Source organism: Ambystoma mexicanum, chromosome 2p (genome assembly GCF_040938575.1).
Source record: "Ambystoma mexicanum isolate Mex_15411 chromosome 2p, UKY_AmexF1_1, whole genome shotgun sequence".
Taxonomy (NCBI): domain Eukaryota; kingdom Metazoa; phylum Chordata; class Amphibia; order Caudata; family Ambystomatidae; genus Ambystoma; species Ambystoma mexicanum.
The window spans coordinates 847,582,707-847,610,181 of NC_090923.1; positions in this window are offsets into that span (position 1 = coordinate 847,582,707).

Genomic DNA, 27,475 nt, shown 5'->3' on the forward strand with positions numbered 1-27,475 from the left:
GGGGTATATGCATGTTCCGCCCCTTATTTATTGCTTAACCAGACCCGTCCCACACTTTGCGTAGAGACTCGCGCACTGCACTTGACTTCACGCAGAGACGCCATGGGCCTGCGCGAAGCCACTGAAAGGCACTCAAAGTCAGTTCCGTGAATCGTCGAAAGGAGTTTTGCACACTGATTAGTACACAAAGTCACAATTCAGCGTGCAAAACGATCTGTAAATCAGGGTCTTCATTAGTTGTAAACACACTGCTGGTGTAATAAAAACATCTTTCAACTAAGACCTTTTTTGGGGCTCCCACCAACCAACCCGGAAGGACAGTTGTGATGTCCAAAAGCTGAGCTCTGTCTGAATGCACTGTCTGAGGGTACAGTCTAGCAATGGTACCCTGACTCCAGCATTCCAAGAGACTCTAACCCCTGACCCCCAGCAAGTATTTGCAGGCTTTGCAAATACCATTCTGTGCCCCCTTCAATCCCACTGCCTATCGATCACTTTGGATTCAGTGTTAAACCCCCACCAAACAGGTAGGAGCACTGTGCCACCAACAGCGTATGCAGCGTTGATTTGCCTGTATCTGTGCGCCTCGGGTTTACGATCCTCGCGCTTAGCTGTGTTTGTATAGCTGTCTCAATAAAGGCGGTGTGGACATTGCACATATTTTCTGCAGAAAACACTCACTTTGCACAGGGAAAAAAGTAGACCTTCCAGCAGACAACATGTTCCCATTCCCACATTTTAATCCGAGTATTAGAGCACAAGTGCCATGGAAAGAATTGAGTGCATTCATTGCAGTCCATAACATTTTACCTACATTAAAACAGGACCACCCTGTGTTCGTTAACTACCTCAACAATAACAGTGCAGGCGCGCTCGTCAATGCAGAAAAAACGTAATCACAGAAGTCCCATGTTCTGCATTTTTAAAGAAAGGGGAAATCCCAACGATACTCCCGTTCTGTGCCCATTGCAGTGCAAGCGAAAACAAATCTAATTGTAGTTAGGGTTTCCGGTTAGTTTGTATTATTTCGCGCTTCCTGTCACAACACAGAAACACTATTGTGTGCAACTTGTAAACTTTACCTCCCGGATACAACGGTACACGTCATGCTTAATGCAGACACGTGTGTTAATATTGAGAATTACACCTCTTCGCACACAAGTCATATACTTGCACATAAACAGCGACTGTGTCAAATATTAACAATTATACCTAATTCTGAATGGCATGATTGCCCTTAGTCCGTGACCAGGGTAAATATTGATATTACACGTCCTCACGAATCTGATGTCCAGTGGTCAGGATAAATATTGCACGCTCTGTCTGTTCATGTGGCACTTATCTGCCCGGGACCAGGGTAATTACCCCGACTTATACCTATTCACAAATGTGCCCGCATTCGATGGCCATGGTACATATGGAGAAAAATACTTCTTCACAGCTCACCTATCTGGCCGTCCACAATACCCAGGCTTACTATTGGGAATTATACTTTCACACATCAGATATGCATGCACAGGGGCGTTGCTCGGGGGGGGGGGGTTAAGGGGGCTATAGCCCCTGATCGTTTGGTTGTAGCCCCGGATAGAATCTCAGGAGCTACAGCCAAAAGTCTAGCTAGCCCCCAGTCCCAACAGTGCTGACATCAGCTTAGCCCCGGGTCTTTTCCAGACCTAGCAACTCCCCTGTGCATGCATAATGCTGAGACGAAGGGAAACTTTTGCAAAAATGCATTTACTGACAAGCCACACATTTTTACACAATTCAGACAGGTTACCTACCTATTGACAATTACACGTACCTATAAAACAAACATTCGCCGAAGTGACGCAGATCAGATGAAATAATGAGCCTTGCACTTATCCACGAGTCAAATATCTGCCCAAAATACCGACTACATCAAATATTGAGAATTCCATATTTTATACGTCACATATCCATTAATGATGCCGAGAATGTTCGTAGATGTGCGAGCGAGTGTGTGTGTGCATTTATCTGAGTGCACGTGTGTCCCATGTCAAACATGTCACACATGAGGCAAACATGTCAGGCTTACTGCTGCAGGTAACCGTTGCCAGCACCGAACAGGGCTTCCTCTGGCCACTGAAAGACACCGGGCTGTAACAGAGAATTGCAGATGCAAACGCATTCCATAGCAGGGGCAGGGTTTAGTTTGGCTCCAAAAGCAAAGCTGGTGTCCCTTCACAATAAAACAGAAATGCTTAAAACATATACAACCCACAGGCTGCGACGCAGTAATAGAAAGATACAGGCAATCTCGTTCCTTATGTGTGTTTTAACCAGCTCAGCACCAGACTGTTTCCATGCTGATGGCCTTTTTAGTTTGTACTATTAGGTGGCTCAAGCGCCTAATAGCACAACTAATGCATTAGCGTAGGGATAGGGAAACATGGCATAAGAGGATGGCCACAAAGCTTGTGGTGTTTGGTTATTTTCCCACCCATTGACTGCCCATGGCAAGCTAATCCCTATGGCCATTCCCACCCATTTCCTGCCCCTACCCGCATAAAACACTGCCTCATGAGAACTCTTTGAGCTCGCTTTAATCAAGCCTTACAATCAAGCATTGCACTCAAAGTGCCTTCCAGTATTTCTTCAAAGCAGTCTTCTGAGAGATTATTACTTAATTGGAGCTGTAAGCGTGCTATTGTTGTAAGAAAAATGTCTTATCCAGTTCTGTCTTCAACCGCTGGATTGTATTATCACTATGCGTGTTCTTCACCGTAGACCTTTTAAAACAAGTACTGGCACAGCCAACAGTTTTGGCTTGTATATAATATTGGACACTTCTTCAGTTATGGCACCATTTCTTGTTGATACTGGTGCTGATTTCAAAGTAGACACAAAGCCTAATTTTATTCTTAATATTATACAAACACAGCTTACTACCACACATGACTCATTTGGTTGCGAGAAGGGTACGACCAGGTACATTACAAAAAGCCTGTTTCTTTGATAATTTGAAAAATATCAGGACACTTAAGCATAGGGCGGAACGTAAATGGGCTAGAGCAATGGAGGTGTCTGACCACTGTATGCTTAAAGAAGCTGTAGCCAGCTAGAAGAAAATCCATTTTAAATGCTAAAAGGTCTCATATTGACACACGTATTTCACAAGCAAAGAATATTTGCAGAGAACTATTCTCTGTATTAAATGAACTTGAATCACGAATTACTAATAACAATGTACCTGATCCCAGCACTGAATGGTGTACTTCCATTCAAAACAAAATTCATGTTAAAACTAAGGCACTTAGGGACAAATGCAATGTTGACACCTCCTCCTATAATGGGTTGTCATCTCAGTGTACCACCATTGGAGAGGCTAACTTTGTGATTGATGGACCATCTTTACTTTACTTTAGAGACGCTAGTGTGCAGGAGGTGGTGGGAGCTTTGAAAAGTTTGAAGGCTACCACCTGCTCTGCTGATTTTTGTGCTGCCATCCAAATCAAGGATTGCTTTGCCCTTCTTATCCCTGCACGTTTTGCCCTTGTTAATTCCTCTTTGATGAATATTTATGTTTCTACTTCACTTAAGGAAACTGGTGTAACTCCTCTCTTGAAAAAGCCTTCTTTAGATGCTACAGATCCGGTTAATTATAGGCCAATTACCAACACAAAATGTCTACTTAAGCTTCTTGACATATAAACAAATGCAAGCTCAAATTGATGGAAATGATTTTCTTGGTCTTCATCAGTCTGGCTACTGGAAGTCACAATGAACCGAAACAGCTATGCTGAATCTTCAGTCAGCCATACTCCAGTTGCTTGATCGAGTCCCAGCAGGTCTTCTTGTATTTCTTGACCTGTCTGCTGCTTTTGACCTATTGAATTTTGAGATAATGGTTGATAGATTGACTCAAGTTGCCAGGTTCAGTCCTGAGGCTATACGGTGGACGACTTCTTTTCTTAAGGACAGAAAATGTAGGTTAGTTTTGGGACGGTTTTCTTCCATTGATCTTACTCCTGATTGTGGTGTCCCTTCGGGCTCTACAATGGTCACACTGCTCTTTGAGCCCTTACATGATCTTCTTCTTAATTCTAGCTAGCCTTTGAGAATAGTGCCAATGACATCCAGATCTTGATTGAGTTGTCTGACAACCATCAAATTGACTCTATAGCTTTGAATTTGATTTTCTCAAAGGTGCAAAAGTGGAGGACAGCGATTGTGCCTTAACAGTTGACACACCAAATTACTCCTGCCTTCTTTCCTTGCTAGGGTGAAGCTCGTTGACAATACCTATGATTCCTTCACTGTTTACAACTGCCTCGTGAAGACCAATGCGTGAAGCCCAATCTCTTGGAGTCACCCTTGACACAACCATGTCTATGGGTTGGACATATTAATGCCACCATTAGTTCATGCAGTTACTATCTTCGGTTTTGGAGACATTTAAGTCCCTTGCTGTGTAATTATCATAGGACCACTTTTGCTAGAGCAATTATCAATTCTGAAATTATTTACGGCTGCACACTGCTTGCCAGGGCCAATAAGTAAGTGAAAGCGGAGATGCTAAGCCAGAAATAATGTTGACATAGACCTGTGGAAAGTGGCATCAAAGCACAAGCACAAAAGAAATTTAAAACAGGTGCGACATTTAGCACAATGTAACAATACTTAAGCAAATTTATTTTAGAATTTTATTAAATGAAAAACTATTTTAAAATTCGTATTGAAACTATACAAGGACACAATCACAAAGGCATACAAAAATAAATAAGAGATAATGTATGATACATGCAAAATAAATACATGCACCATGTGAGATGCAGAACACAGTCCCCCAACACCCCACCAAAGGGAACAGTAGAGCAGTTAGAAAGAATCTGCACCACCAATGTACCAATGATGGCGTGAACAATAGACAAGCCAGAACAATAAACCTAACATAAAATACACCTCGGGTCACGGTTGTGTGGTGTTGACCCAGCACCTAACAAGTGTCTTAATGTCATAATGCTACATAGGAAAGATATCAAAATCAAGTCACAAAGTTAGCAAGATGTCCAAATCCTTTTAAAGAAAGGGCCAAGCCTTCCTCAGGTCAGAAATAAAAGTTGGTAAAAGGATAGGCCGGCGCTGGCCTCCTACCAAAAACTGAAAAAAAGAAAGAAAAGAAAATATGTAATTTAAAAAGCACACTAATATACTAAGAATCAGAATCACATCTAAATTACACTAAAGGTGCCTGAATATACGTTTTCTTGATATTATTAAAGAGGTAGAAAATCAGCCATGCATCTGAACCACAACCTGGGTTCCCCAATCACTTCATGGAAAACGACATATAGCAAGAAGGTCTCACAAGTGAGTCACAAGATGTTTAGTTTAGTTTAGTTTAGTTTATTATTTGCTAATGCGCACAAAACCCAGGGGTAGCTGGGCGCAGCAGGTACAAGGATACTTAAGCTTAGTTGCATACAAAGGATAAGAAACATGTCAATACAGTGCAATACATGTCAATACAAGCAGTTGAGATGAGAACTAACATGTTATAGTGTTGAGAGTACATATATCCAAAGAGGTAAGAGGGTGAAAGCAAAATAGTCTTAGAACCGGGTTTCAGGAGTATCATGGCACAGTTAGGTACAGCGGAATTAGTTGTCGTTGGACCAGAGCCAGTTTTTTTACCTTATATCTAAAACTGGAGTAGGGTAGGTTAGCTTTCAGTGCAGTGGGCAATGCATTCCAAGCCTGGGCAGCTCTAACAGGGAAGCTTACTCCGCCCGCTTTGGATCGTCTAAATCTTGGGGTTTCTAGCAGGAAGTGGTTAGTAGCCCTGGTGTGGTGGCTGGACGATTTTCTGGTCAGTCTGGCCGAGATGTGAGGGGGTGCTGTGTTGTTGAGCCCTTTGTGGGTGAGAGATACTGGGCCTCATTACGACCTTGGCGGAGGTCCATGGCGCTATTGGCACCATGGACCATGGCGCTAAGTTGCCAACTCCGCCATGGGGGTTGGCGGACTTACCGCCCCATTCCGACCTTGGCGGGGCGGTAAGTCCCCAATCCCCATTTACCCTTCCCCATTCCCATTTTTGCCCCATAGGGCATAATGGGAGTGGGGAAGGCGTTAATTTCGCCACCGTAAATTACGGTGGCGTAATTAACATCAAGGTCCCTTAGCGCCATGGATTTTTACACCTGCTAAAAGCAGGTGTTAGATCCGCCATGGCGCTAAGGGATCTCGTACTCGGGCGGTAAGGGTCGGCGATGTTTACGCTGGCGTAAACCCCTTACCGCCTGGGTCGTAATGAGGCCCACTGTCTTGAGAAGGACTCTGTCGCTGATTTTTAACCAGTGGTTGTCTTTCCTAATGTTGGAAATATGTGCTCTACGGGGTATGTCAAGGGATGCTCTAAGAGTGTTATTTTGAAGGATTTGCATTTTATTTATGATAGTTTTATTAGCTCCTGCATAGAGGGTATTACAATAGTCCAGCTTCGACATTACTAATGCGTTAGTTAGCGTGATGCAGTTAGTTTTGGAGAGGTAAGGTCTACAGGTCCTGATTAATTTACAGGTGTACGCTGTAGAGGATGCTAAGGTATTAACTTGTTTTTTGAGGGATAGAGTGGAGTCAAGGTAAAAGCCTAGTGTTTTTACCTCGGTTGCCACCGTGATTGTATTACCATCTATGTTGAAATTGTGATAGTTGGGACTAAGTTTTTTAAGGTTGGAGTCGGAGCCCAAGATCAGTATCTCTGTTTTGTCGTCATTTAGGCAGAGGCCGTGGGAGGCCATCCAAGCCTGAATGAGAAGGTAAATTTTGTATACTAGAGCTGTGTCTTCGACAAAGTTGCCTGATAGTGGTATGAGAATCTGCGTATCGCCCGCATAATTAGTATAGGTTACCCCTAATCTGTCAAGTTTGTCGAAGAGTGGTTTAGTAAAGATATTATAAATTGTCGGGGAGACACATGAGCCTTGTGAGACACCACAAGTGATATGGATTGGGTCCGCTGCAGCTACAGGGGAGAACACTCTCATCGTACGGTTAGCTAGGAAGGATTGTACCCATGCTATAGCTTCACTTGAGAAATGGGCGGCAGACGCTAAGTGGTTGCATAATACTGCATGGTCCACCAGGTCAAAGGCCGCTGATAGGTCAAGGAGGAGGAGCATAGCTGTACTACCTTTATCCTTCAACTCGTCGATTTGTGTCTTGAGGTCAATTAGGGCCGTTTCAGTACTGTGAAGTGGTCTGAAGCCAGATTGCCGTGAACCTATTAGTTGGTGTGACTCCAGATAGTTTTGGATCTGGAGGAAGGCTACTCTATCAATGATTTTAAGTAGAAATGGGACCGTAGTAATGGGCCTGTAGTTAGTGGGGATTGCTGGGTCAAGTGTCTGTTTTTTGAGTAGGGGCAGTACCCAAGATTCTTTAAGGTTTGTGGGTACAGTACTCGTATTGAAAGAGGCGTTAATTAGTTTCGAGATGAAGAGTGCTAAATCTCTGGCTGCATCCTTGATGATTTGCGCAGGGCAACTCTCGCCTTGACAGTTCGATGATTTAAGGGATAGAATAACCTTTTCAGTTTCCAGTATAGAGATGTCAGTAAACCTGAAGAGTGGATGTGCTGGGTATCTCTTTCAGTGGGGTGGTGTGTGGGGTGGTATGAGTTCCACTAGGGCTCAAGGAGGCTTTTTTCTTACCAATTTTAGATTGAAGGGTTGTGATTTTATTTGCTAGGGCATTATGGATGCTGGTCCTTGAGGACATTATCTGTAGGGGCAGTTGGATTTTCCAGTTCCCCGAGAATAGTGAAGAGTTATTTGGAGTTCGAGTTGGCTTTACTAATTCTTTCGTTGAATGTTTGAATTATTTTCTTCTTGTATCTTTTGGCAAAGTTGGCAAGTGTGGTTTTATTGTCAGCAGAAGGAGTGTGCCTCCAGATAGCTTGGAGTTTGCATTTTTGGATGCGCATTTCTTTGAGTTGGGGAGTGAACCATGAATTAAGGTGGGCTTCACGTTTACTTTTATGGAATTTGACAGGGGCAATCAAGTCCAGAGCTTTGGCCATGGAGTTGTTAAATGACTCAACTAACTCGCTAGGGTTAGATTCATTGGAGCTGGCAGTGAGCGCTGGTAGGAGTAGTGGGAGTAGTTTTTCAGCCGTGATTTCTTTTTTGCTTTTCGTTGGCATGGGGGGTACTATTTTATTCTTGTTAGGTTTGGGAGGCTCTATGCTGGCTGTAAAGCATATAAGATAGTGGTCCGTCCATGTTTGAGGTAGAATACTAGAGATGGTGATGTCACAGTTATGGTTAGCTAACCAGTCTAGTGTGCGTCCTTTTATATGTGTAGGAGCTAAGACTTTTTGAGTGATGTCATGATTGACTAAAATGGATTGGATAGATTGGGCTTGTTTGTCCTCAACGTCATTAAAGCCCAGGTTAAAGTCACCTAGTAAAAGGAGCTGGGTGGAGTCTTTAATGCAATTAGTGAGGAGACTGGATAGGTCTTCCTCAAAGTTGCCTAGTGGGCCTGGTGGTCTGTACACTAGAAGTATCGTTAGTGTGCTATTGTTGGAGATCGGTATTTTAGCTGAGAGAAGTTCGCACAATGTGATTGCTGGGTGTGGGGCAGGTCTAGCAGCTGGCTGCGTTTTGGTTATGATGGCCAGGCCGCCTCCTCTAGTGTTAGGCTGGTCGACTCTTAGGATATTGTAATTGTCCTGTAAGGCAATCATGAGGGCAGGGCCAGCTGCATCATGGAGCCAGGTTTCAGAAACAGCAAGGATATCTAAGTTGTCCATAGCCAGTATATCAGCTATTTCAGTATTGTGTGCTATAAGGTACCTAGCATTAATAAGGGCTTCTGATAATGTAGGAGTTGTAGTGGTATCTTTGACAAATCTGGGACTAGGGTGGTTGGGTCTCCTCTGTTTGTGATATGGGTCACCTTGTGGTACAGGGCGATTTACCGTCGCTGAGGCTAGGAGGTTTGGATTAGTGGCAGTGGAAGTGAGTGTGGGGACTGGTTGACTGGTTCTTTTGTTTTTGAAGTCATAAAGTCGTGGCAACCTAGCTCTAAGTTGCAATTTTCTCTCTTGCAGATTGCAGGGGGTAAGGTTGGTGAGGGCCATTATTGTGGTGATGGTAAAAATGGTCCAGGCTAGGGACCAGGATGTATATAGGAGGCAGGTCTGGAGAGTGCGCATGTTGGGCGAAGATGGCACAGTGGCAGGTATGTTAGGCTGACCCAATTGGGATTAAGATACAATTATGCTGATATTTTAGCACCAAGGTTTGACAGTCTTAATCAGGGCTAGCATGCCTATGTACTTCAATGGGGCATCACAGGCATCACAGTTAAGGTAAAATGCACAGGGCAGCATCTAGATTTGGGCATCACAGGTAGGCTACAATACACATGGCAGCATCTAGATTAGAGGCATCACAGGGCATCACAAGGCATCACAGTAAGATAAAATCTAGATTTGGGCATCAGAGGTAGGCTACAATACACATGATTAGAGGCATCATAGGGCATCATAAGGCATCACAGTTAAGCTAAGATACACAGGGCAGCATCTAGAGTTGGGCATCAAAGGTAGGCTAAGGTATATAGATGTCGCACCAGAAAAGCGGGAATGCACAAATAGGTTTAAAATACACTTAGGCAGCATCAAGATACTGTAGGTCTTGGAGGGGTGCAAGGCATAGCAGTGCTAGCCTGCAGACGTGATATCAGTGCGCAATGGGGGTAAGCAACAGAGTGCAGGGTATTGACATTTGTATTTATAAAAGATCGATGCCCAAGGCAGACAAGGTTGAGCAGTTTGAAGATATATTGGGGCAGAAGTCAGTTGCAGCAGAGTTCAGATAAGTTTGTAACAGAGACTGATCGGATAAGGACACTATGGTACAGTAAGCTGCAGGTGCAAAGTTACCTTAACGGTCGTGTGTAAGAAGACCACGGGTTCTGGCAGACGGCAGAGTCGGCAGATAACAGGCACAGAACAGGCGATGGCCTTGTTCTCGTGGGCCTTGCTGGGAGTGGGCCGGCAAAGCCTGCTGGCATCCAATCCCTGGATGAAGGTCGCAGCAGCCAATCAGGAGTAGGTAGAGGCTGCAGGTGCCTGACTAGGCAATGGGGGTTTCAGGGATCAGGCGGGCAGCCATCTTGGGAAGCCTAGGTACTTCATGTACCGTAATGGCGAGCGTGATGGTCCGCAACAGTAAAATCACACTGTGGTGGTTTGCAGGAATATTGGGACATCCGTGAAGTAGCAGAAGGATTAGGTAACAATAAGACAGCTTTGGGAGCATTCGCTATCGAGCGCAATGCTTACCGCTTTCAGGCTGCAGCATGCAGGATCAGCTGGGCGCCTACTGCTCCTGCATTTCAGCTCGGCGCGGGCGGGGGTGGGTGAAAGGAGCTCCAGCTCCAGTGCCGGCTGATGAGAGAGTATTTCAAAAGTCTAAAAACTATGAGAGACATAGCAGTTGGATTGTTTCCTCACAAAAAGAACTACTGTGCCGCACAGAATCATTAAGTTCCAACTGTATGTGCTTTTATTCATGAAACAAAGAAGTTAATACTCCTGAGGCGGATTATTGCCCTTTGGATTACACGTGTTTCTGCACTGCGTGTGCCTTTTCCAAATCAGGGCAAGTTAAATCATACAAGTCAATTTGCAAATGCACGCATTCACGAAAATACAAAAATTGTTAATCACAGACATTGGGGTGGGGGGTGGTGGGTGGGGTAGGTAGGAATTTGCAGAAACAGAAGAAAAAATATAATGAAACGAATTAGTAAAGAAAAACTTTGTGGAAAAAATAAAATAATGTTGTTAATTTCTTAATGACTTCATTACAAATACCTAAATTAATGTTTGAATTCACATGTATTACAGTTTCTCAAACATGAAGCTAGGTACTGAAGAAAGTGAAGTCAAATACATCAAAACACGTAGCATCTTTTCTTACCATGTTATTAGTCTTTTTCCTTCCTTCTTTGAAATATCTGGTTCAATATTCCTTGCGTTCCAATCCCACCTAGAAGTACATTTTGACTATAGACATCGAAATCGGCATATGCATCTTTATTAATACAAATTCATCCACTAGTAGCCTAATTAATAATGTAAAGGTCATAAATGCAAGATCCAAAGGTCCTCGTAGAGTCGATTGTTTGCATTGTTCGCATGTCCTATGTTCTAAAGGCCCTACGGCAATAATATATTGCTTGTATTCATTGAAATAAAATTTCGATACTCATATTACTGTCCATCGAACCACTAAGCGTCAGCGTTTGTAACGCGGTAATTGTTTAAATCAAAGAACCGATGTTTTGTTTGGTTTACTCATGTAAATTGCTCCACGTATTTTAGCATTTCACATATTAGCAGTCTTGCAACATGCCGTGTTAATGAGCTTCCCCAACGTCATTCTATACATTCGTGAGTGCGTGCATTTTCAATTGACTGAATGTGTTCATGAAGTGATTGAAGTCTCGTCTGATTTAACTTGCCCTGATTTGAAAAAGGCACATGCAGTGCAGAAACACGTGTAATCCAAAGGGCATTACTCAACCTCAGGAGCATTAACTTCTTCGTTTCATGAATTAAACCAAATAACGTTGGAACTAAATGATTCTGTGTGGCGCAGTTCTTTTTGTGAGGAAACAATCCAATTGCTTTTCTAAACAGAGGTAGGGGACTTTGCCTCTGCTTTCCCTCACGTGTTTGCAACACATCAATATTCAGAATTTGAATTGGGCGCAGGGCCGATGATAGTTGGCACAACAAAACCCCAATCATCTCATTCCATATGAGAGACATAGGAAGAAGTCCAAACATAATTAATGAGGCACAAAAAAAGAGTACCAGAGCAAAAAACAGAATGCTGGTATCTTTGTTAGCGCTGTAGAACGGTATAGCTAATACGTTACCCATCAAAAGTTCTGCGCTGGGATATATCTTTACACAAGGCAGTCACCATCAGTCTTCTATTAAAAAACCAGAGCACGTACAGTCTACCGCTGTGAAACGGGGACACATGGAAACAAACCCATCAATCGTGCGCTCAAAACTACCCTAGTTTTAGAAAAATGCCTATGGCATCTATAGAAGACAACTGAGCCATGCGGGAAGCACAGATTGCAGAGAGGCATCCTAGTTATTGCAAAGTGCCTGAAGACACAATATAGACCCTTACCTTGGTTGACCTGGCGAAAGCCCAGAGGTAACAGGGATGCAAAGTGGATGCCTCAGCCATCTTCCTGTCGCGAAATGCCAAATAAGTCACGTTCAAAGCCTACTGATCATGTGACATGCAGTGTCACGTGAGATGGAATTGAGTTAATGGTGATGGCGCAATCATCTTGAAATGGATAAACCTAACACCTAAAACTGCCTGAAATGACTAGGGTCACATCTGAAAGGTGACCAATATATAAAGACATTAGAAACCAATGAACAGTAAAAGTGATACGTGCTCACCAACTCTGGTGAAAATCTCATCATGAAGCCCATCTATGTGTGATTTAAGCTGAAAAATCAATTGTTGCTCAGGTCGAAGGAGCCTGTTGTATGTGCTCAATCCACCAGCAGCAGGGAAAACCCTGCCAATGACCAACCGTTGGAGTTCCTGGTCCAAGTGGCTGAGAGCCTGAAAGTGATGGACTAGTGGGGCTGTTAAAAATATCTTCCAACTACTCTGTTAATTTGTTATCTTTATTGTTTATAGTTGTTTTTTAGACTTTGGTTATCATAAACAAACAGCAGGTCGCCTGTTGGGCTTGTGTAGAAGGTCTGAGCCTAGAGAATGTTTCGTTATTGGGGAGGTCCCCGTAGATACACCTAAATTGGAGATTTTGGTATTAGCAGCTTCTTTAGGGGCTCAATAAGAGAGAGTAAAGAGTTTGCACAGGATTCCCAATGAAGGAGACACATGCTATAACAACTCCTCCTCTTGCCATCATGTCTATTGCTCCATCCTCTATTCAAAAAGTTGCATTTCTCTTCCGAAGTGTCCCCATCACCACTGGCACAGCCTTCACGGCTTATGAATCTCATCTTCTTCGCACTTGGAACTCAAAGCAACTTGACACAATATCCATCATACCTCTGCTCCCCCATATTTTACCATGGTGGCCTGTAACACCTTTGCGGCCTATGCCTCTGTATTTCTGCCTTTGTCACATGATGTATGTACTACTCCTACAATATCCTTATGGATGCTATGCTTACACAAAGGCTGGTCACTCCTAGACTCATTGCCTAACTTCTTATTCCATATTGGGCCATGTTGGCTTTAATGGTTCACCCATATTTTGTTGATCATGCTTGTCTGCACGCCTGAAGTAGACTTTAGGGTATTTTGTGTAAATTTGGGGCCTAGCAGTATTTTCTTGCCGCCAAAAACAAAGGTAATTTAGCAATGCCTACTCCTTGCATTTAGATTGGGTTTGGCTTTATGGTGGTATAGTGACTATGCATTATTTCAGTGCACAGATACATTTTGCTGGTATGCATTTTGTTGTGGTATAGTGGCATCATTTTTGTTTCTATTTGTGGCCCTAATATACAAAACCCCCTTTTACTGGCTTGATCTGTTCGTGTGATCACTAGAGGCCTCAGACCTACATTATTCAGAAACACCACATTTTCATATAGAGTGCCACCTATGGCTGTTATCACTGATTTATCTACACCATTGAACTATGTTTCCATAAAGTATTCACAATAACATGTGGTATTATCACTAATTTATTTACATTAGTGAGATTATGTTTCCAGAGGCCTCTCTCTGCTGATTCATGTACGCTCAGCAGACTATTGTATTATATTCCACTCAGAAGCCACACACACATACCTTGAGTAGAATCACGCACACAGCTATTTATAATTGCTCATGACATTACTTCATCTGTATAGGAAACTTGCCACATTAAACATCATTGCCTCTCTTGCAGAGTATTTTTTTTTAGAGGCACCAAATGAAAAACAGAAGCAAGAACACTCTTAGCCAGACTGTGTGTTATCACAATTTCATTTCAAAATGATACATTACCATTCTTGTGAGACTATCCTCTCTGAAATAAACATAAGAGAAACAAATGCAATAATACCACGAATTTCACTTTACATTTGCAACAAGAAAGAGAAAAATTACATCATTTGCCTTGCAACATTATAATGTTGCAGTTAAACACAGGGGAATTCCCTATCGCTACTCTGCTGCCTGATAGTAGATCATTCGTATGGCAGTCACAGTAATCTCACTCCATTTGTATAATTACCAGTTGTTTGTAGCTTTTCAGCACGCACAATCTCCTGGCTTGTCGCCTTCGAGCAGTAACCCAGGGCTTTCTTTTTTTCTTTAAAGCACACAGCGAGAACATGCAGTTCAATCTGTAATCTGCAGTTCTCAAGCCGGTGCCAAGTGACCAGGAACCCCCAGTCTCTGAAGGTCAGTATTCCAGCTCCTCACACCAGCAGAACGAAGGCGACCCCACTGCAACTCCGCAAAATGTCTTCTTCCTATAATTCTGTCAGAGCTATTCCAAAAAACCTCTGTTACATCCCCTAGGCTTACGTAGCACCAATCAAATTCACAGTATCACATCCTCCTTCCTTAACAAAAGCTCGCTTTTACAGTAAGAAACTGTATCTAACTGATTTCCTGGCATTCGAATTTTGCTTCCTGCAAAGACAGTCAACGGCACTGTACTCCAAAATACACTAAATTATACTACAAGACCCATGTACCATGAAGCGAGGCTTCACCAGTATGTAAACACACACCTACCTTGTCTCTTATGCTTGTCTACACATTTACATTTTACATTGGTTTATTTATAAAGCGCAACCAAAAAGGCCCGGAGGCATATGGGCGCTACAAGATGTTTTAACAGAGAACAAGACACACAACCCTAAATGAAACATCAGCACAGACCACAAGGATCATACAGATGGTGGTAGGTCTTTATTTTCATTTTGAACTCGTTAAGGGTGTTCTCTCAAATCCGGTGGAATAGAGTTCCATGCTCTAGGGGCTGCTAAAAAAAAGGCCCATTAACTGACTGAGGTGAGCTTGAATCTGGGCACAACAGATTCATGTTACTGGATCTGAGGGCTTACGTCTGAAGTAGCCCCCCGTAACATGAGGCAAGGCTTTACCAGTCTGTAAACACACACCTACCTTGTCTCTTATGCTTGTCTACATGCTTTAAGCAGCCTCCCGTACCATGAGAGGAGGCCTATCAAAGCGTGCTTCTATTGCCTCCATTATGCTGTAGCCCTTATGCATTTTCCTGCACTTTATGAACTGTTGTGACATAAATGGTAAATAAATAAATAAATAAAATAGGATCCAGTGCTTAGAAGACCTAGCAACTATGATCCAGCGAGAGGATTCTGAGCTAAAATTCCAGTGTGGTACCTCAGTGATTGGTTAGCAGTGAAGCCCCTCATTCCTACACCTTCACCACCCAACCCTACTGCTTGCAAGTAGACAACACAATTGTTGGCTACTACAGTATGAGTGATAGTGAAGGCCAGTTTTAGGGGAATAACCCACCACCACAATGTAGACACTATTCCAGATGGGGCCATTTTCTGGTGAAGCGTCTGTTCCTGAAGATGAATATGATTGCCAGCCCAACCCTGATTGATCAGAATACTCAAATCCTGTGAGAAATCAGAACATGAGAACTGATGAAGAGACATGAAAGCTTTGAGAGTCCCTGCAGTAGAGACCATCCAGGCTATACTGAACACCAACCAATGTTCCACTTCGCAGGAAGTTATGGATGCCTTAGAAGTATAGGAAACACTAAACCTGCAGCATAATAAATGGTCACGCTTAATGCAATTGAACTATAGACTTGCAGGAAGCAATCTGATTATCTCGCACATTTTAAACAGAAAGTTTACCTAGCTCTTCAGTAGGAGAGAGTAGAGGCTGAACAACTAAATTAATGCCACATAATAGAAGTGCTAATACGAGATAAAACTGCTCAGGTCATGTTAATCGAAGCTATTTCATGGGAAGCTGCAGTGTGACATTCAAACCGTGGAAGTTAATATGGAGGAAAGGAACTCCTTCAGTCATCCAGTGCAAGGAGAGAGGGTTGACGATAAGGCTCCTTGGATTACCATCATCAGTTTTAAGAACTAAAACAAACGGTGCAACAGCTGAAACTTAAACAGGACCCTAAAGCTCACTATTCTGAAAGAGAATGGGGCATGACGCCCCGACCCCTCAATGTAAAGAGAATTAAGAATGTCAAAAGGCACAGAATGCAGAGCTTTGTCACAGAAGCAAAATTCACCTTGCAACTCTGGAGCTTTTGTCATAGGTGTGGTTTTGAAGGTCACCACGCCTAATTGATTGTGAAATCATGAACCAGAATATGACCAGAATATGACAAGGTTGCTGCTAATTTAGATTATCTAGGAAAACCAGTTTGTGCAATATGGGGAAATGAAGAGTTCCTGGAGATAGAGCAACTGGAAACTTCAAATAATTTTACTTGTTTATTTATATAGCGCTTATACACAGGTGAAGTGCTTCAAAGCACTTCAAGGCGGGATGGGAACAACAACATACAGTAATCATTATTAGGCCTTGAAGATTTCCGAATGATCTAACCAGAAAACTAGCATACTAGACCTGACGTCTTTTCTCCTAGTGCAAGTGCAAGAGGTACAGATGAGACCAATCTCTGGAGGGGGGGTGGAAAACGGTGGGGGTGGGGGAACAGGACAGACAAACTGACTGGTCCTAGTACATTTAGGCCATGCATACGTACAGACACGGATGCAGAGATGGGAGGGACGGTGGGAGGGAAAAAAGTGTTGGTGTAGAAGGGCCTTGGATTAAGTGCAGAGAAGTTGCCCCGCTAAACGAGTGTACGCTGAAAGTGCAGTCATGTTGAACAAAGTGCATCGGCCTGGACTCAAGTGCAAAAGACTGGCCGGGGAGCCTGGGACCTGCAGGCTCTGAGGGTGAACCAGGCAACAAGTTAGCAAAACTGAACAGAGTTATGGAGGAGAAGGAGGGTGGAGAGAAAAGAAAGGAGGTTAGCAGGGGAGAGGGAGAGGGAAGGAGGAGGAGAAAAGGAAGGTCTTGAGGAGTTTCTGAAAATTAAGGTGCTCCGGCTCAAGACAGAGAGAGGCAGGGACGGTGTTCCAGAAGGAAGCATCTGCAGAGAATAAAGATCTACCCCCAAATCTCTGTTTCTGAAAACAGCTCACCCGCAGAGAGTTGGAAGAGGATGAGCAGAGCACTCTAGAGGAAGAGTATTTAGGAAGAGAGCAATGTACGTAGTGTGGGCCCTGGCCCCAGAAAGCCTTGTGGATTATGCAGAGGGTCTTGAACTTGATCCTTGTAGCCACAGGGAGCCAGTGGAGGGATTTCAGCGCTGGAGAGATATGGTCCCAGGGCTTGAGTCCAAGGATAAGGCTTTCGGTTCTGTTCTGGATGAGTTGTAGAGGACGGAGAGTAGAAGTAGGAAGATTTAGAAAGAGGCTGTTGCAATAGTCCAGCCTAAAGAGAACTAGGGCTCAGAAGGGGAGGAGCCTCTGGCGGAAAGTGGGAAAAGGTAGAATACCTCTGATGAGGTGCAGTTGGTAGTTGGACTTTTTGGAGATGTCTGAGATGTGAGAAGTGGAGTTGAAGATGACTCCAAGATTTTTTGCCTCATTGGAAGGTGTGGGTGCAGGGCCAAGGGAGGCAAGTGTGCAGCAACACCTACCTAACACCATCCCACTGCGCAGCATTCACCAGACAAGAAGGGTATCACCAACAAAGACCAGTATTTGTCAAAAAGATAGCAACCAGTTCAAACCATGTTCTATTCCCATAAGTCATGCTATAAACCGGTATTACCCAAATTGTTCGTTTACAATTGTTTGAATGAACAATTGACCGAATTTGAAGGGTCACAATTGACCTTTTCACAATTGACGCATATATATATATATATATATATATATATATATATATATATATATATATATATATATATATATATATATATATATATATGGGGTTTTGGGCGGGTTTGGGTTGGGTGGGGGTTTGTGGGGGGGTTCCCAGCAAATGCAATTCTAGACCGTCTGATTTGTCCAATAGTTGTCTTATTGTTCGATCCAGAAGAAAGATATGCACAAGCCTTGCTCAACAGTAACCATTATGTATGAACCATACTACAATTGACTTTTTTTATACATGCCCAGGAGCAGGGGTAGACAATTGGCACTGCCCTAAGGCCAAAGATACCTACCAAGTATTCTATGGTGGGCAGGACTGTCAATGAGGCTTTTCAGGCTTTCGATGACAGACAAATGTTAAAAAAAACACCAAGGAAAAAAGAACACATTCTGATACGATTAATATGTAGTGTTCAATTTCTTAATTTTATTAGAAAAACATGTAATGTGTCAAAGAGGTAAAAGAAACATATTACCTAATGTTGGTTACTGGAGAGATCTTGTAAGGGAATACATATATATATAAGGGTGCTGACAAAATGACCCCCAAGCTTTGAATGTGCTATCTGCAAGTTCCAGGGGGTGGGATGGAGGAGTTTTGGCCAATTTATATTACACTGTGGAGATATTGGATGCAGATTAAGTGACGCAACATTCCCCCACCCACAGTGCCAATGTGTCCTGCTCCTGACCCCCAACAATAATACTTGGGACACAGTGCCCAGTAGCAAACCATGGCCCCACTTGCAGGATGACTGGGAAAAGTGGGTGAGAGTAAGGGGGTAAACCAGACCGGAAGGCAGTATCCTGCATGATGTGGCGTGTCATCTTTCATAATAGACTACATTATCTCAGAACCTTCTGTTTGACCAAAGTCTCAAGGCTGATCTGCTTTGAATCCCTAATCTTAGTTTTTTTCAGAACCAGCAGAGGCGTGGGCTTTAGAGAGAACCCATTGGACATGGTAGGGACTTTCACACTAAAGGCACTCAGTCTTATGAAATAAAGTGTTTGGTGTGAGCAAAATTGACATGGAGTGAGTGACATGCAGCACAATGGCCTGACCTCAGTCCCAGACAGGACCCTCTGCGAATTGAATAATGAAAGTATCAAGGTGATGAGGTATTAGCACTGCAGAGAAAATACCCACAACGTTTCCAGTAACACATTTATAAGGGATTCCTGCAACAAGGCTGTCCAGCACCAAGTAGATGCAGGCAACGGGGCTTCCCAATGTACCCCAAACATTCGGAATGGAGCAGGTTATGGATGTTAAAATGAGCTCACGCATCCAAAAATCAGTCAAAGTTCAAATCCATAGCAGAAATACTGGGATTCCCAATGAGGTCATTGGGGTAAGGTTGCAAAAAGGAACATCTTTCCTTACACCTATACAATCCAGGTCTGACAGCTTCCTATTTAAAATACAGTTTAAGAGTATGTTTGCCAAAGATCACAAGGCCACACTGTAGTGAATTCCTTGCCGTCCCACACAGACTGCCTTCCATCTTATGCTTTTTATTTATTTATTTATTTATTTATTTATTTATTTATTTATTTATGTATTCTGACATTTGTAAAGCGCATGCAGCCCTGAGGCATCTGGATGCCAGTTTTATGACAATACAGCATAAAGTACATACATACATGCGTAGCGATTCTCAGTGATACATACATGTGTAGCGATTCTCAGTGATATAGACCGTTAAGGATTTTGTTGACAGTTCAAAGTAATGGACACGGTTAGCAGTATTAGTCATAGTAGATATTTCAGGTGGATTGTAAAATGGAGCTACTTTAACAGCTCTTGAGTGAATAGCCATGTTTTTAAGCTTTTGCAGAAGGACCAATAGGACGATTCAGATCTTAGTGGTGATGGAAGAGCGTTCCAGTGCTATTAAAGTAAATATTTCCTTTAGCTCCTTTTGCTGATTGCTGTCCATCGTCGTACAGTAATTATTGGGTTTTTTCCTTTTTTCCTCAAGGTTCTCAAGAGTTCAATGTCTATGCCATTTGGCCAGAATCACAAGGCAGCACTACAATTAATCCCTTCATCTCCAAGTGTTGATTGTATTCATTTTCTAGCCATAAAATAAGCACAAATATACAGTTTGCTAGAGATCACAAGGCGCAACTCACTATAGTTAAAACTGATCTGCCCTCTCAGACATCATTGTCTTATTTTAGTAGCTGTCAATCTATGCTTTAAATTATATACAAAAAGAACACTGTTTGCAACACTTTTTGTTGAGGCCTGAAGAGCGCTGTTCACCTGTGCAACTGTGATTGCAGTTTCACTTAACCAGCGGCATGTTGCAGGTCAACTATGTGCCATGCAGTAACATAACTACAAAATCAAAAAAGGAATGCAATCACTTGCAAAATATGCACTTTCGGTTGGCAGTATTATCCATGTTGAGTGTGGGAGATATCCCTTGAAACCTAACTATTGTATGCAATAGGAGATTCTAAAAGTATTGAAAATGTAATTTGGGAATGTGACATTGTATACAAGGGTAAGGCGGAAAACACTTAGCAGGTATTTTCTGTCTCCAATTCAAGGTCTGATTATCCCAGACTGCAGTGTATAATGCAACCTTCCCCAAAGCATAATTCCCATGACACTTGATTTATCATGTCTTCTCTTTTATAGTCTTCCTCCTAACAGGTATGCGTCAGATTGCTTTCACAACATACTCTCTGTGCCACAGGGAGAAATCACAGTAAAGTAATTTCAACTATGTTTGTATGCAGGGAACTGGTTGATGTTCCTTAAGTACTCGCCCATGCTCTGCAACATCCTTTGAAATGGGAAAAGTGAAGTAACTGCTTGCTTTGAAAGACATTTTTGTTTTGCCTAGTTTGGGGATTTCATTTTCATCGATGTATAAAATGTTTTATTTGTGCACTGCTTTGTTCACTGCCATCTAACTTTAAGAGTGCAAACAACAAAAGAAGGCCGTACTTTATCTAAAGCAGCTGTGATTTGGGGGTGCCATAAATCATTCCGTGCAGGGCTGCATCCAGCCCATAGGCCACGTGCTTTTCACCCTAACTCTGGAGATTTACTTAGATTGAACCGTATGGGCATTGGCCAGGTTTTCACTCTTGTTCACTTTGGTTTCACACAGTCTTTGACTAGTCCTGATATATCCTTTTCAGGACCCCTTTTGCCAATGTATTTCTTATGCACTGACCAGTTTGTCCTTGCCTTATGGCTTGTCTTAAACACACTTGAAACTGCCTAGCATACTCTCCTACCAGGGCTTTCTTGAAACACACTTTTAACTGCCTGGTATACTCTCCTGCCTGGCCTTACTTCATGAGGGCTCTACGCCCACTTTGAAACGTAATATCTTCTTGGGTCTGCTTTATCTAATTCTGTGGCTGCCTGATCCACTATCCTACCAGGGTTTTTCTTAGCAGTGTATAGCATACACTGACATTCCTAAACGTTTCGTACTGTTTGTTTGCTTTCACTTTCAATTAAAAAATTAAAAATTCACAGGTTTCTTCTCTTTCAAATGTTGTATTTGCTTTCTTTACAATGATTCATCTTTGGCATAGCTACCAATAGGCACCGGTGTCCCTGTTTCCCTTCCTGGGACTCACCGATTGGCATGCTTCGTTCCTCTCGTGGTCAGTTGGTGGCGGACGTTCGGCTTTCCTCTCTGTCTCTGTGCTTTCATTCTTGGGCTTCTCTGTGTTCCATGGTTCCTGACAGACTTGTTTGCCTCATGTCAGGCTCTGTTAAGTCAAACACTGCCTCTTCCCACTTGCAAATGCCCAGGAGTCCTGCGTTGGCTTCTGGCATTCTTGCAGTGTGTCTACCCTCGCGGTAAGCTTTCCTCTTCTTCCTCTCTGAGCCAGACAGCTCTACAGAACTTCTTGTAGCCGCACGGATTCCCGGTCCTCACAAAAGCAGGTCTCTCTCACCAGCAGCTCCATCCAGTCAGCTGTTGCTGCTGTTTAAATCTCCTGGTCATTGGTACACGCTCCCAACAACTAGAGTGCAGCTTGAGTTCTTGATCTTTTCCGCTCCGCATCACTCGGCTCACCGTACTCGTCCCAGTATTCTTGAAGTTATTGGAATGGAAGTCAATTCTGTATGTTTTACATGGAAAGTCTGGGTAAGTGCTCTCAGAAGTCTTTAAGTGCAAGTTAGTTCGGAATAACTTTTAAGCAGCGTCTGAGGAGATATTTCTTGATGGTTCACATTTAGATCTTGTTAGAAGGTATTCAGCACCTTTCCTAGGAGAATGAGGGGAGGTGGAACATTATGCCATTAAGGCATGGGATATGGATGGGGTATCCTCAAGAGAGCCAGAGGAATACCATGCCTTGTCTGATGGTGCCCTCCTACTCCCTGGATGTTGCCTCCCCCATGTGATTCTCCCTCCCGATTCTCCCTCACATAGCTACCCCCAGGGTCAGGATCAGGTAGCGCCTGCCATCCCTTGGCCACATGGGGAGAAGTTACCGCTGGGAAAGGAGTGATGACACCATCGGATTGTCTGGGGAAATCCCCCCATTCACCTGAATGTGGGGAGGTTTTTAGAATGCCTTTCTTAGATTGACGTTTTAAATGTTCTGATTCAGCGAATCAGGTTAGATGTTCCCTTTGCAAGATCATTTTCTGCAATTCCAACTCTTAGATTTTCTCATCAGATGAGTTTTCAGGGTCAGAAGTACTCACAGGATTATTTTAGGTCTCCCAGGACACACTGTTCGGCTACCTTCCCTTCTGTTTGTTATAGGTAAATATTCATCAATGTCAGAAATGGACTGGCCTTCTGGATCAGTTTGGCTAGACTCAGGTAAGTCCAGCTGCCTCATGTTTCCGGGTTCTCTACAGGTGGGATGCATGAGGTCAGTTCCAGTTTGCACATGGGAGGTTGTGGATAACTGGCATGAGGTCCATGATGGGACGGGATGGGCTTCTCTTCTTGATTAGAGGGTCCTATCCCATACCCTGATTTCTCAGAGTGACTCAATGTCTGTTTATATTTCTCTTTTTCCTTGGTAAAACTCTCACACTTGCTTCTCTCTGTCATAATTTCCTGTTTATATTCAGAGAGCTGCATTTTTAACTCTGATACAAAGGCCTGGCTGGCTTCAAGCACACAGTTCGTGATCCTAGATCTTTCTTGGTAATGGGCACTGGAGGTTCCTGAAGAGCTTTCAACTTCTCATTTTGAGGTTGAACCAGCCGATTACAAACAGTAAACCCAAGATACTTAACTGCGGGCTGGGTCAAGTGACACTTTTTTGGATTGGCTGTGAGCCCGGCTTTCCTCAAAGCTCTGGTAACTAGGTATATGTTGTTTAGTTGTTCTTCCCATGTCCTACTATGGTTGATTATATCATTGATATAAACCCAGCAGAAAGAGGAATAAGGCCGGAGGACTTGGTCGATTAACCTTTGAAAGGTTTCAGGGGTCCTGTGAAGTCCAAAAGGTAATAGTTTGAACAGAAATAATCCAATAGGGGTGGGGAAAGCTGTTTTCTCCTTGTCCTCTGGATTAACAGCAACTTGCCAGTAACCCTCATCAGATCAATCATGAAGAGATAGACAGAGGTTCCCAATTGAGCAATTAGATTGTCTTTCCTTGGCATAGGGTAACTGTTGATTTGTGAAACCACGTTCACCCTTTTGAAGTAAATGCAGAACCTCCACGATTGATCTGGCTTGGCAACAAGTACTATCGGAAAGTACCAAGGGCTCTGAGAGGGTTCAATGATGTCAGATCTCAGCATATTCTCCACCTCCTCTCTGACTATTTCTTTTCTGGCCTCTGAGATCCATTAAGGTTTTAAATGGAGCACTTTTCCTGGGGGTGCCTGATATACTCAAAGACACCCTTCATTCTTCCTGGCTTAGATTAAAAGACATCACGAAATTGTACTAGCAATTCTAATAGATCATCTCTCTGATTCTGGGACAGATCGGAAGGAATTAGGGTGTTTATATCTTATTCAATATCACTGTGTTGTTCTGAACGGGATCCTCTCTCCACTCCTTGAGGAGGTTTCTGTGATAGATACAGGTCTTACTTTTTTAGGTTGGGAGACTTGATAATCATATGGCCCTGTTTGCTCTATCACCTCATTAGGGCCGTGCCATTTGGACAACATCTTATTTTCAGATGATTGAAGGAGAACGAGAACCTTTTGTCCAGTGGAAAACGTACCTAAGCAAAGCTTTGTTATCATGGTAGGTCTTTTCATTTTTTGTGGTATGACCATGTGAGCTGGAACTATTGTTCTGACAGTAGCCATTAGTTCCTTCCAACCATTGGGTGGTTTGGGAAAGGGGTAAGGTGGCTTTCTTCTGTTCTTGCAAAGTCTCACGTAACATGTCAAGACAATTTCTTCCTTCTTCAAATCAAGCACCTTCATTTGCCGCACCTTGGATCAACAACATCTTTGGAATTGCACTCATTGCCACAGCCACGCGACATCCAGATAAGCCCTAAAGGTCTTGAACTGGGTTTTCCATCCAGCCCTTTAAGATGAGGTAGCAATATCCTTGAGATGAATGGGGATGCAGAAGTTACTCAAACATCAATAATCGAAATGACTCAGGTAGTTGGGGATAAAAGTAATTGTTTTAATATCAATTATCTAAAACAGGGAGTACAACGGACATCAACGGACGTCTCAGTGCATAGTTTCTCAATGCATCTTAAAAAAAGCGTACTTTTATAACAAAGAATCGTCATTGATGACATCAACCTACATATCTACTAACGTCATCCTACGTGGCAAACTACAAAAACCTTTTGATGAAAGTGATAGGACTGGAGGGAACATCTAAGTATATGTTCCATACTAGTCTAAGAAAGTGATAGGCTCCTTAACATCAGGTGGGGCAACTAAACCCTCCCCTTAAACAGGTCACTATGAACGTCACCAAATACAGGATGTTCCATTGGTTACACAAACTATAGGACCCTTGATCACGTCGCCCCCTACAATTGATTGGCACGTTAACCTCCGTCAGTACTTTTCGAATAGACCTCCAACGTCTTCCTTGTTTTTGTCCATGTCTTCTGAACAGGAGTTTCGTTCTTTCACACGATTTGTATCCAATGTCTGCTCACCCCAGCCTGTAACAACCTTGGCTTCCTGGGTTTCCCTCCTGTTAATTCAATTGTTTTTAACTGCTACACCCTGGAAAAGAGGACTTCCTTTTTTAGTCCAGCTCTGCTATAATACGTAGTGGAAACATCCATTCTTTACTCACTCCTATACATATATAAGTTGGTGCATGCCGCAATCTATTCACTATAAAGCTAGCCTCAAGAATACGTTTGTCTGCTTGCGTTTCTTTGCAAATGCACATGTGTAAAATGACTTGATATCTTCATCAGTTCTGTAGCATAAGTTTCTTCATCTTGATCCCAAGATGTCACTTATCTTTGTTACATTCTTGATGCCTTATGGAATATCTGCATTCTCATGTCTCTGCATCTCTTCTGTGTACGTCAGTCTTGCTTCGTGTGACGTCACCATTCTTCTCTTTCATTCAACTGTCATGTTTCTTCTGGGATTTCATTCAAATGGCCATCATACTATCTCGTATGCAGGTATGGTTTTCTCAATTGGAACCTTGCTTCCAGGATTCTCCTTGCTATTTGCATTTTCAATGGTTTTGCTTGTGTCTCACACTCTGGTTCCCAACACATAGGAAATATGGGTGATGTCGTTGAAGTGGGGGTACTTGGCTCCTTCTCTACACTCCCCCCTCATCGACCACTCTCCCATCATCCTTCATATCTAGACAGCCTCATCTGACGAAATGCTTCTTTGGGATCTATATCTTCATGACTCCCTTCAGGCATCCAGCTGATTTCACATGCTCATCCTTATTCCAAGACATGGGCATGAATTGTCCACTTGGGCTGTAATAGATCCACTTTCCCACAAACTTCGTATGGTTCTTTTGATACAGGAACTTTGTTCCCTCAGGTGCATGAATGCTGGCCTTCACAAAGTCTCTGATTTTTTCATCTGTCAAGACTCTGGCCTTCCACCCTGATTCAACATCTATCATAATGTTCATCCCTATTGCTTTCTTTGCTGTCATCATTAATTGTGAGAGTATTCTCCTGATCAGACAATATCCAGGCAATTCCAACACGATCAATTCTCCTAGGAACTTGAACATATTGCCATCCACTGTGGAACCCAAGAAAAGAGTGATCCAAACCAGCTATCATCAGAAATGTCTTCCACTTCGTCTATCATCTGTACGTGCAGCTTCATCAGCATCTCTATGGCCTCTGTCAAGGTGCTATTCTCGTCGCCATGTGAGAGTATGAACGCGCAACATGATTCCCCGATTTTTGCACAAACACCTCCATCCATAGCTGTGATTAAGTCCAAGACGTATCTATTCTGAAGAGTCATCAGTCGTATGACTCTCATCTCTTCTCTGATCACATTTAATCCCTTTATGGTAGAGTTGATTGTCTGCAGAAATTCCCATCTGGTAATCTGCAGCCATTTGGTATTTTGTCCAACTTGGTTTCTCGGCATGAAGAGCATGATGAATACTGCCGAAGTCTGGCTAAACAGTTTGTGTTCATACGGGATGGAGTTAAAAGCTTCTATTGACTTGGCTGAGAAATAGTTCTCTCTCTTCATTCCACTTATCAACTTCTCAGATGTCATCTTCTTCAGGTGAGCATCTGCTTTCCGGAAACTGACAAAGTTCAAATCACTTTTAGAAATCACCAACGCTGGAACATGAATATTCACCAGTGAAGATCGTCCTCCCCAGACTTTGCGTAGCTTCATATACACTCTGGATCCACAAGCCCAATAGTGATCCATAATTACTGCTGTACCAATGTTCATTCCTTGTGCCTCAAAGTCTATGCACATGACTACAGAATCTTCCCAACCATCTGGTGATAACACTGATCCCCGAATCTGCATATGGCCTCTGTTTGTCCATCTACAAATGTCTTCTGCAGAGTATCCTGGACTCTCCAGTCTTTTGTTTACTTCCCATATGATTCCAGCTCCTTTCACTACAGGCTTTTCGTATCTGATCATGTGATTCTGAGTATGATCTCTTATCATTATATCTTGGACATAATCATCTTTATCTGGATCTGTCCATTCAGTTGCTCATTTCAGATACGTTGTTCGAGCCATGAATTAGAATCTTGTGTGACAGAATGCTTGGTGTGATATGCAGTGTGCAGCCAGGACATCTATTTCAATAGCTATTAAGATCTTGAACTTCCCCGTGCTATAAGGCAGGAGTGCACATAAAAAGCATTCCTCATTTGAGGTGCTCCTTCCCACTTCCTTCATATGTTGATACCATATGTAATTCCCCAAGTGCGCTGTACTGTCCAGGTAATTATTCAACTCATGATCATCCTCCCTAGTACTTCTCTTAGGTCTCATTCCTTTCTTATGTGCTTCTATAATCATCTCGTGTAATATGTAAGCATAACTCCTCCTCACTGGACCAATCATAGAAACATT